At 39.0% G+C, this 12,897-nt stretch overlaps 1 protein-coding gene across 1 annotated transcript in view; it reads right to left on the bottom strand.

The window, feature by feature from the left end:
• Positions 1–12,897, bottom strand: part of GRIK2 (glutamate ionotropic receptor kainate type subunit 2) — a 1,088,075-nt gene that overhangs the window by 536,009 nt on the left and 539,169 nt on the right. The window lies entirely within an intron of this gene.

Here is a 12,897-nt window from a genome sequence, read left to right as displayed (position 1 = left end):
AACTGGGACTGGTTTGAGAACAGTTCCAGTAAGAGGAATTAAATGTTGCAATGTCTGGTAAATAAAATAAAAAAAAACTTTTTAAACTGCAAGCAGGAGTGTTGCAGAATCTCCTCCATTTTTTAGATAGATAAAACAAAAAAATCAGAAAAGCTACTTCAAACATGACAACTAGAGATGAGAGAATCAAAGCTGACAAAGTGGCATTCCATCCGAATTTAAGGAAAAATTTGATTCACACCGAATGGCTGCTGCACCTGCACATGTCAGGACATAGAGCAAGGAACTCTGGGAAGGCAGGATCACCCATAATGCCATGCATGAGGTCAATCAGCAGCCAGCCATTCCTGTGATGTCACAGACCTATAAATAGCCCCAGACATCCTATTACACCTTGCTGCACTGACTGGGGACCCAAATTGCTATTATACAGCTCTGTAATTCCAGCAAACCATTCTTATTAGGGTGCAAGTGCTGATTGATACAGGCATTAACAGTGTTTATTACAAGGAAATATGTATATGTCTTATTTGCCCATGTTCGGTGCAGTTATATATTCTAAAGCATTGTTTGGCTTGTATTAGTGGGAAAAGGGGGCTTTTTAGGCGTTGTGTGGTGAAATGCGAAAATTACAGCCCTTTTTGTCGTGTGTTTGTGACAAAAGTTAAATATATTTGCCGTTCATCGGTGCAGTTATATGTTCTAAAGCCTTTTGTGGTGTGTATTTGTGGAAAAAGAAAGAATATATTTGCCGTTCAGCGGTGCAGTTATATGTTCTAAATCCAAATTAATCAGTGATGTCAACACAAACTTACTGCTGACATCCTCTACACTCTGCTTGTATAAGCATTTAATAGAACAGGTTCTGTAGACATCTATGTGAAATCAGCTGATGACGGTGTAAAAGGAGTGTGCTTCTTGTTGGCGTTAACATCGATCCGTAAGGCTGAGCTTATACTTGAGTTATTTGGTCAGTTTTTGCCCTGTGACTGCCCAAATACGTGAAGTGTGCTGTGATTCTAAGAGCGACACCTATCATTTGCATGTCATACTGACTCACAGTATTATCTCACTACCACAGCAGACTCCCTATGCATGTAACTGCAAGGCACAGTGTTCTACACCACTATAAAGGCTATCTGCAGCCAGGAAATCAAAGTTTTTTTATGTGATTCGCCACAGATAAATTCGGATCAAACCATTTTTTTTTATTTATTTGTTGAACCGTCCAAATCAAATTTTTGAAAAATTTGCTCATCTCTAATGACAACTGATATGATATCAAATTCACTTCTGTATGTGAAAAAATCAAACCAAAGCAAAACAGAATAGAAATATCCAGCTACTGAATCTGATTTACTAATTAGAGATGAGCAAATTTCTTAAAAAACTCCTTTTACCCCGTCGTCAGCTGATTACAAATAGATTTTTGAAAAACCTGTTCTATTAAACGCTTATAAAAGTAGAGCCCCCCGACAGAGTGGAGATGGTGTCAGCAGTACGTTTGTGTTGACGTCACTGTTTATTTGTCCTTACACTGATGCATCAGAACAATAACCCCCAAAAAACGGATCCTGTCTGTTGAGCATCCACCTTCACTCAGTCAGCATTTGGTCAGTTATCCATTGGGAGTTGATCCAAAACAGAGATGGCACATCAATTGAATATTTGCATGTTTTCAGTTTTTGGCACCCACTCCTGCTTTGAATACCAAATCATAAGCCAATTCTGATGGGACCATACAGTCATTAGAGCTGCTACACAAACAAGATCCGTTGTGTGTCTCATTTTTCCTACCTTCTGACAGATCAGAAGAAGGGCCAAATAAATGATGAGGAACAGCATGAGAAGTTGGCCCTTCTCTTTTCAACAACTCTAAACATTGTGTGATCAGACAGATTCTTAATAAACACTGGCTTATTTTACAGAAGGAACCTGTATTGGGTAAGTACATTTTGAAGCAACCAAACTTAATGTTTCACAGCGCTAAAACCCTAAAAAATCTTTTAGCCCCCTTATGAATGGGAAGAGCACAGAAGGGTGCTATCCAGAAATGGTCCCCTACAGAAACTGCAGAAAAGGGTATTTCAAATGTGGGGTACGTAGATGTAAATGTTGCGCGATGATTTAATGTGTGACTAGGGAGATCCAAATATCAGAGTCAAAAAAACTAAATTACATTCCAACACCATATGACCTGCAGCAACCCCAACATAATATACTTACTCCAGTGCCCTTGTGGTTTAATCTATGTTGGCCAAACAACACAGACATTACGGGAACGAATGAACAAACATCGGTCCAATATAAATAGAAAAATTACTACCCACAGTGTATCACGCAATTTTGCCATGGCACACGACACACTCGAGCATGTGCCCTCCTCTTTTCAATAACTCTGTTTGAAAGAGATGTTCTGGATCTATCAACTCAACACACTTACGCCTTTTGGACTAAACAAATCACTTGTATATGTTAATTATTAAAAAAAACTATTTCAATTGATCAGACCTATATAATAATTTATTCCCACTATGATGATTACAAGGATGGATACTGTGCACACCTTTTTAAGCTCAATATAGGTGCAACCCCTTTTTCCTGAAGGTTTTAATTTCCTTAGCAACACCTTCATATGTTTTTCTTTTATCTATTTAATTAAGGTTCGCCCACATATATTTCAGTTCTATTTCAATCACTATAGGTCCATCTAGATATGTGTGTATTTATATGTCTCTCTGTATGTGTGTGTGTGTGTGTGTGTGTGTATATATATATATATATATATATATATATACACACTCAATGACTTTTATTTGGCACATAATACTATAGATTTATTTTTATTTTTAGTTTAACCTTCTTAATGTCTATTATTAATTTAATCATTTTCTTTTATCATGTCCTGATTATTTATAGGATTTGAGTATATATATATATACAGGGAGTGCAGAACTATTAGGCAAATGAGTATTTTGACCACATCATCCTCTTTATGCATGTTGTCTTACTCCAAGCTGTATAGGCTCGAAAGCCTACTACCAATTAAGCATATTAGGTGATGTGCATCTCTGTAATGAGAAGGGGTGTGGTCTAATGACATCAACACCCTATATCAGGTGTGCATAATTATTAGGCAACTTCCTTTACTTTGGCAAAATGGGTCAAAAGAAGGACTTGAAAGGCTCAGAAAAGTCAAAAATAGTGAGATATCTTGCAGAGGGATGCAGCACTCTTAAAATTGCAAAGCTTCTGAGGTGTGATTATCGAACAATCAAGCGTTTCATTCAAAATAGTCAACAGGGTCGCAAGAAGCGTGTGGAAAAATCAAGGCGCAAAATAACTGCCCATGAACTGAGAAAAGTCAAGCGTGCAGCTGCCAAGATGCCACTTGCCACCAGTTTGGCCATATTTCAGAGCTGCAACATCACTGGAGTGCCCAAATGCACAAGGTGTGCAATACTCAGAGACATGGCCAAGGTAAGAAAGGCTGAAAGACGACCACCACTGAACAAGACACACAAGCTGAAACGTCAAGACTGGGCCAAGAAATATCTAAAGACTGATTTTTCTAAGGTTTTATGGACTGATGAAATGAGAGTGAGTCTTGATGGGCCAGATGGATGGGCCCGTGGCTGGATTGGTAAAGGGCAGAGAGCTCCAGTCCGACTCAGACGCCAGCAAGGTGGAGGTGGAGTACTGGTTTGGGCTGGTATCATCAAAGATGAGCTTGTGGGGCCTTTTCGGGTTGAGGATTGTTGTGCTTTTCCATAAGTGGATGGAGTCAAGCTCAACTCCCAGTCCTACTGCCAGTTTCTGGAAGACACCTTCTTCAAGCAGTGGTACAGGAAGAAGTCTGCATCCTTCAAGAAAAACATGATTTTCATGCAGGACAATGCTCCATCACACGCGTCCAAGTACTCCACAGCGTGGCTGGCAAGAAAGGGTATAAAAGAAGAAAATCTAATGACATGGCCTCCTTGTTCACCTGATCTGAACCCCATTGAGAACCTGTGGTCCATCATCAAATGTGAGATTTACAAGGAGGGAAAACAGTACACCTCTCTGAACAGTGTCTGGGAGGCTGTGGTTGCTGCTGCACGCAATGTTGATGGTGAACAGATCAAAACACTGACAGAATCCATGGATGGCAGGCTTTTGAGTGTCCTTGCAAAGAAAGGTGGCTATATTGGTCACTGATTTGTTTTTGTTTTGTTTTTGAATGTCAGAAATGTATATTTGTGAATGTTGAGATGTTATATTGGTTTCACTGGTAAAAATAAATAATTGAAATGGGCATATATTAGTTTTTTGTTAAGTTGCCTAATAATTATGCACAGTAATAGTCACCTGCACACACAGATATCCCCCTAAAATAGCTAAAACTAAAAACAAACTAAAAACTACTTCCAAAAATATTCAGCTTTGATATTGAGTTTTTTTGGGTTCATTGAGAACATGGTTGTTGTTCAATAATAAAATTAATCCTCAAAAATACAACTTGCCTAATAATTCTGCACTCCCTGTATATATATATATATATATATATATATATATATATATACAGTACAGACCAAAAGTTTGGACACACCTTCTCATTCAAAGAGTTTTCTTTATTTTCATGACTATGAAAATTGTAGATTCACACTGAAGGCATCAAAACTATGAATTAACACATGTGGAATTATACATAACAAAAAAGTGTGAAACAACTGAAAATATGTCATATTCTAGGTTCTTCAAAAGCCACCTTTTGCTTTGATTACTGCTTTGCACACTCTTGGCATTCTCTTGATGAGCTTCAAGAGGTAGTCACCTGAAATGGTCTTCCAACAGTCTTGAAGGAGTTCCCAGAGATGCTTAGCACTTGTTGGCCCTTTTGCCTTCACTCTGCAGTCCAACTCACCCCAAACCATCTCGATTGGGTTCAGGTCCGGTGACTTTGGAGGCCAGGTCATCTGGCGCAGCACCCCATCACTCTCCTTCATGGTCAAATAGCCCTTACACAGCCTGGAGGTGTGTTTGGGGTCATTGTCCTGTTGAAAAATAAATGATGGTCCAACTAAACGCAAACCGGATAGAATAGCATGCCGCTGCAAGATGCTGTGGTTGCCATGCTGGTTCAGTATGCCTTCAATTTTGAATAAATCCCCAACAGTGTCACCAGCAAAGCACCCCCACACCATCACACCTCCTCCATGCTTCACGGTGGGAACCAGGCATGTATAGTCCATCCGTTCACCTTTTCTGCGTCACACAAAGACACGGTGGTTGGAACCAAAGATCTCAAATTTTGACTCATCAGACCAAAGCACAGATTTCCACTGGTCTAATGTCCATTCCTTGTGTTCTTTAGCCCAAACAAGTCTCTTCTGTTTGTTGCCTGTCCTTAGCAGTGGCTTCCTAGCAGATATTCTACCATGAAGGCCTGATTCACACAGTTTTCTCTTAACAGTTGTTCTAGAGATGTGTCTGCTGCTAGAACTCTGTGTGGCATTGACCTGGTCTCTAATCTGAGCTGCTGTTAACCTGCGATTTCTGAGGCTGGTGACTCGGATGAACTTATCCTCCGCAGCAGAGGTCACTCTTAGTCTTCCTTTCCTGGGGCGGTCCGCATGTGAGACAGTTTCTTTGTAGCGCTTGATGGTTTTTGTGACTGCACTTGGGGACACTTTCAAAGTTTTCCCAATTTTTCGGACTGACTGACCTTCATTTCTTAAAGCAATGATGGCCACTCGATTTTCTTTACTTAGCTGCTTTTTTCTTGCCCTAATACAAATACAGTCTATTCAGTAGGACTATCAGCTGTGTATCCACCTGACTGCTCCACAACGCAACTGATGGTCCCAACCCCATTTATAAGGCAATAAATCCCACTTATTAAAACTGACAGGGCACACCTGTGAAGTGAAAACCATTTCAGGTGACTACCTCTTGAAGCTCATCAAGAGAATGCCAAGAGTGTGCAAAGCAGTAATCAAAGCAAAAGGTGGCTACTTTGAAGAACCTAGAATATGACATATTTTCAGTTGTTTCACACTTTTTTGTTATGTATAATTCCACATGTGTTAATTCATAGTTTTGATGCCTTCAGTGTGAATCTACAATTTTCATAGTCATGAAAATAAAGAAAACTCTTTGAATGAGAAGGTGTGTCCAAACTTTTGGTCTGTACTCTATTTTCTCTATATATATATATATATATATATATATATATATATATACACACACGCACAGTGGATATAAAAAGTCTACACTCCCGTGTTAAAATGTTAGGTTTCTGTGATGTAAAAAAAAATAGACAAAGATAAATAATTTCAGAACTGTTTGCGCCTTTAATGTGACCTATAAACTGTACAACTCAATTGAAAAACAATCTGAAATCTTTTAGGTAAAGGGAAGAAAAACATATAAAAATATATAATAGTGTGCACACCATTAAACTAATACTTTGTTGTAGCACCTTTTGATTTTATTACAGCACTCAGTCTTTTTGGGTATAAGTCTATCAGCATGGCACATTTTGACACATTTGCCCACTCTTCTTTGCAAATACACTCCAAATCTGTCAGATTGCGAGGGCATCTCCAGCGCACAGCCCTCTTCAGATCACCCAAGAGATTTTCAATCGGATTCAGGTCTGGGCTCTGGCTGGGCCATTCCAAAACTTTCTTCTTCTTCTGGTGAAGCCAATCCTTGATTTGGATGTATGCTTTAGGTCATTGTCATGCTGAAAGATGAAGTTCCTCTTCATGTTCAGCTTTCTAGCAGAAGCCGGAAGGTTTTGTGCCAATATTAACTGGTATTTGGAACTGTTCATAATTACCTCTAGCTTAACTAAGGCCACAGTTACAGCTAAAAAAAAACACACCCCAAAGCATGATGCTGCCACCACCATGCTTCACTGTGGGTATGGTTTTCTTTTGGCGATGTGCAGTGTTGATTTTGCAACATTAGAACCAACCAATTCCTCAGACAGCATTAAACATCAATCAAGGGGGCCTAGGCTAACATAATCCAACTCCTACAACAGTACTAACTAGTAGCCCCTAATAAATATACAAATAGTCTTGTAAAAAAGATAGCAAAAATGTTTATTAGTATTAGAAATACATACTCATAGGCGAAAAATGCCAGTAGGACCTCTCCACCACAAAACCCCTGGTAGTAGAGACCACCCAGGAGCAACTACAGGTCACGGGCCCTAGGAATATGCAATAAATGGTGCCAGCAAACAATACATATACAGTCAAATCCATAAATATTGGGACATCAACACAATGTTAACATTTTTAGCTCTGTACACCACCACAATGGATTTGAAATGAATCAAACAAGATGTGTTTTAACTGCAGACTGTCAGTTTGAATTTGAGGGTATTTACATCCAAATCAGGTGAACGGTGTAGGAATTACAACAGTTTGCATATGTGCCTCCCAGTTGTTGAAGGACCAAAAGTAATGTGATATTTGGCTTCTCAGCTGTTCCATGTGTTATTCCCTCATTATCCTAATTACAATGAGCAGATAAAAGGTCCAGAGTTCATTTCAAGTGTGCTATTTGCATTTGGAATCTGTTGCAGTCAACTCTCAAGATGAGATCCAAAGAGCTGTCACTATCAGTAAAGCAAGCCATCATCAGGCTGAAAAAACACAACAAACCCATCAGTAACATAGCAGAAACATTAGGTGTGGCCAAAACAACTGTTTGGAACATTCTTAAAAAGAATGAACACACCAGTGACCTCAGCAACACCAAAAGACCTGGAAGACCACGGAAAACAACTGTGGTGGATGACCGAAGAATTATTTCCCTGTTGAAGAAAAAACCCTTCACAACAGTTGGCCAGATCAAGAACACTCTCCAGGAGGTAGGTGTATGTGTGTCAAAGTTAACAATCCAGAGAAGACTTCATCAAAGTGAATACAGAGGGTTCACCACAAGATGTAAACCATTGGGGAGCCTCAAAAACAGGAAGGCCAGATTAGAGTTTGCCAAACAACATCTAAAAAAGCTTTCACAGTTCTGGAACAACATCCTATGGACAGATGAGACCAAGATAAACTTGAACCAGAGTGATGGGAAGAGAAGAGTATGGAGAAGGAAAGGAACTGCTCATGATCCTAAGCATACCACCTCATCAGTGAAGCATGGTGGTGGTAGTGTCATGACATGGGCCTGTATGGCTGCCAATGTAACTGGTTCTCTTGTATTTATTGATGTTGTGACTGCTGACAAAAGCAGCAGTATGAATTCTGAAGTGTTTTGGGCAATATTTTCTGCTCATATTCAGCCAAATGCTTCAGAACTCATTGGACGCATACTGCAAGAGCAACCAAAGAGTTTTTAAGGGAAAGAAGTTGAATGTTATGCAATGGCCAAGTCAATCACCTAACCTGAATCCGATTGAGTATTAAAAAGTGAAAGTTTTATTTATGATTATTATTCTGCCCCATTACTTTTGGTTCCTTAACAAGTGAGAGGCAAATATGCAAACTGTTGTAATTCCTACACCGTTCACCTGATTTGGATGTAAATACCCTCAAATTCAAGCTGACAGTCTGCAGTTAAAGCACGTCTTGTTTGTTTCATTTCAAATCCATTGTGGTGCAGTAGAGAGCCAAAAATGTTAGAATTGTGTCGATGTCCCAATATTTATAGACCTGACTGTATATATATGTATTAAAAATGCACCCGGAGTCAATCATGGATGCAGAACCGCACACAACTGCTGCACTATACAAATGCACTATATAGAAATTATATTATAGGTATATCACATGCCTGCATAAATTCGTTTTTTGGGGGGACAAATGGTATATCACACCAGTTGCAATTAGTTGTTCTAATAGGTTTTGTACCTTTGTATAGCTACAGTATCTCAGCAGAACCGCACACAACTGCTGCAGAATACATATATAATATATATAAAAATTATAGGTATATCACACATCTGCCTCAATCAGTTTTTTTGGGGGGGACAACTGGCATATCACACCAGTTGCAATTAGTTGTTCCGATAGTTTGTCCCTCTGCATAGCTGCGGTATCTTAGCAGAGCCACACACAACTGCTGCACAATAGAAATTCACTATATAGAAAGTATATTATAGGTATATCACACCCCTGCCCCAAACATTGTTTTTGGGGGCAACTAGTATATAGTGTTGAGCGCAAATATTCGAAAAGAGAATTTTTAGCGTGAATATTGGAACTCTTAAAAATCACTAATATTTAGAGTATAGTGCTATATATTTGTATAATCGAATATTCATATATTTATATTTATTTAACACAGTACACATCAGGTGATCATACCTCCCTTTTTCTAGCTTGTGGGCCAATGAGAAGGCTTTGTCACAACTTAGCAACATCGATAGCAACCAATAGAAAAGTTGCCTACCCCAATCCAGTATTTTGCACGTACAATACATTGCCCGTTTTCGCAATGAAGAATATAATCTCGATTTCATGAATTCAAGAATATATGACGAATATTCTAGAAAATATACGCAAAATATAGCAAATTCAGATATTGCTCCTTCCGCTCATCACTACTGGTATATCTCACCAGTTGCAATTAGTTGTTCCAATAGCGTTTGTCCCTCTGTATAGCTGTGGTATCGCAGCAGAACCGCACACAACTGCTGCACAATACAAATGCACTATATAGTAATTATATTATAGGTATATCACATTCCTGCCTCAATCAGTTTTTTTTGGGGGGCAACTGATATATCACATCAGTTGCAATTAGTTATTCCAATAGCGTTTGTCCCTCTGTATGGCTGCAGTATCTCAGCAGATCTGCACACAAATGCTGCACAATACAAATGCACTATAATATACTTTCTATGTTAGAAAGTATATTATAGGCATATCACACCCCTCTATATGTCACACCTATCGATAGCACACCTATACCAGTCCTTAAAAGGACTTTTGTGGCCTTATTAGCTAGCGTTTGGTATTCCTTACAGTCTGTGCCTACTCCACACAGCAACTTCTCCCTACACTGGCAAAAGACTGAATGTAAAATGGCGGCTAGATCTTATTTTTTATTTTTTTTTATAGGGTGGGGGGGTGTCCATGTGCTGAAACGTCTCAATTGGCTGTCCTTTCCCACCTGATGGATGTGGCATGGGTCAAAGTTCTGCACAATGCAAAAGAATATTGAGCCGGCGGACATCGCCATATGTTTGCCAGATCAAGAACACTCTCCAGGAGGTAGAATATGTTTGCCGCAAGACGACCGCTTGTCGAACCACAAGGCCATCTCTAGTGCTCAGGTACTCGAGTAGAACACCTCAGGATGCAGGCATTTGAAATACAGCCATTTGAAATACAGACATTTTATGCAAATAAATATTTAACCCCTTAGGGACCCATGACGCACCGGTACGGCATGGATCCCGACTCCTTAAGGATCCATAACGTACTGGTACGTCATGGGTTGTTCCGATCACCGCTGCTCGGCAGGCGGTGATTGGAACGAGGTGCCTGCTCAAATCATTGAGCAGGCACCTCGGCTAAATGCGCGGGGGGTCCTGTGTCGGTCAATTCAGACCTGCGGTTTGCGGCTTTCTATAGTGCGGCGGCGGTACCATCGGGTCCCCATGGGGCTGTGGGGGGGGACCCGATGGCATGGAAGGCAGCGCAATGCCTTCCTGAGGCATCTGCACTGCCTACCGGTGAAGAGCCTGTGATCTCACAGGCCCCGGAAGCTGTATGAGTAATACACAGTATTACTCATAAAGCCAATGCATTCCAATACAGAAGTATTGGAATGCATTGTAAAGGAATATACCCCCAAAAGTTCAAGTCCCAAAGTGGGACAAAAAATAAAGTAAAAAAAAAGTTTAAAAAATAAAGTTTCCCCCCCAAAAAATTAAAAGTTTTAAGTAAAAATAAACATAAACGTCAGTTTCCCCAAATAAAGTAAAAAAAAATTGGTAAATAATAGGGGGGACAAAAAAAGTATACATATTAGGTATCGCCATGTCCGTATTGACCAGCTCTATAAACATATAACATGAACTAACCCCTCAGATGAACACCGTAAAAAATAAAAACTGTGCTAAATAAACCATTTTTTTGTCACCTTACATCACAAAAAGTACAACAACAAGCGATCAAAAAGGCATTTGCCCACCAAAATAGTACCAATCTAACCGTCACCTCATCCCGCAGAAAATGTGGCCCTACCTGAGACAATCGCCCAAAAAATAAAAAAACTATGGCTCAGAATATGGAGACACTAAAACATCATTTCTTTTGTTTGAAAAAAGCTGTTATTGTGTAAAACTTACATAAATAAAAAAAAAGTATACATATTTGGTATCGCCGCGTTCATATTGACCAGCTCCATAAAAATATCTCATGACATAACCTCTCAGGTGAACACCGTAAAAAATGTAAAATAAAAACTGTGCTAAATAAACCATTTTTTGTCACCTTACATCACAAAAAGTGTAATAGCAACTGATCAAAAAGTCATATGCGCCCAAAAATAGTGCCAATCAAACCGTCATCTCATCCTGCAAAAAATGAGACCCTACCTAAGATAATCTCCCAAAAACTGAAAAAACTATGGCTCTCAGATTATAGACACTAAAACATGATTTTTTTTGTTTCAAAAATTATATTATTGTGTAAAACTTACATAAATAAATAAAAAGTATACATATTAGGTATCGCCGTGTCCGTATAGACCGGCTTTATAAAAATATCACATGACCTAACCCCTCAGAAGAACACTGTAAAAATTTAAAAGAAAAAGTGTGCTAAATAAACTATTTTTTGTCACCTTATATCACAAAAAGTGTAATAGCAAGCGATCAAAAAGTCACACGCACCCCAAAATAGTGCCAATAAAACCATCATCACATCCCGCAAAAATCATACCCTACCCAAGGTAATCGCCCAAAAACTGAAAAAATTATGGCACTCAGACTTTGGAAACACTAAAACATGATTTTTTTTTGCTTTAAAAATGAAATCATTCTGTAAAACTTACATAAATAAAAAAAAGTATACATATTAGGTATTGCCGTCTATAAAAATATCACATGATCTAACCTGTCAGATGAATGTTGTAAATAACAAAAAATAAAAACGCTGCTCAAAACAGCTATTTCTTGTTATCTTGCCTCACAAAAAGTGTAATATAGAGCAACCAAAAATCATATGTACCCTAAACTAGTACCAACAATACTGCCACTCTATTCCGTAGTTTCTAAAATGGGGCCACTTTTTCGAGTTTCTACTCTAGGGGGGCTTCAAATGGGACATGGTGTCAAAAAAAACGTATGGCATTCCTTTTCTTCTGCGCCCTGCCGAGTGCCCGTACAGCTGTTTACGACCACATATGGAGTGTTTCTGTAAACTACAGAATCAGGGCCATAAATATTGAGTTTTATTTGGCTGTTAACCCTTGCTTTGTTACTGGGAAAATGGATTAAAATGGAAAGTTTTCCCAAAAATGTAAATTCTGAAATGTCATCTCCATTTGCCAATAACTCTTGTGGAACACCTAAAGGGCTAACAACGTTTGTAAAATCTGTTTTGAATACCTTGAGAGGTGTAGTTTCTTAGATGTAGTCACTTTTATGGAGTTTCTACTCTAGGGGTGCATCAGGGGGGCTTCAAATGGGACATGGTGTCAAAAAAAAACAGTCCAGCAAAACATGCCTTCCAAAAACCGTATGGCATGCCTTTCCGTCTGCGCCCTGCCGTGTGTCCGTACAGCGGTTTAGGACCACATATGGGGTGTTTCTGTAAACTACAGAATCAGGGCCATAAATATTGAGTTTGGTTTGGCTTTTAACACTTGCTTTGCAACCAGAAAAAAATTATTAAAATGGAAAATTTGCCAAAAAAGTGAAATTTTGAAATTGTA

The sequence above is a fragment of the Bufo gargarizans genome, chromosome 4 (genome assembly GCF_014858855.1).
Source record: "Bufo gargarizans isolate SCDJY-AF-19 chromosome 4, ASM1485885v1, whole genome shotgun sequence".
In the NCBI taxonomy this organism is placed as follows: Eukaryota; Metazoa; Chordata; class Amphibia; order Anura; family Bufonidae; genus Bufo; species Bufo gargarizans.
The sequence above is the reverse complement of the archived record's forward strand: the minus strand, read 5'-3'. Positions and strand labels throughout refer to the sequence as shown.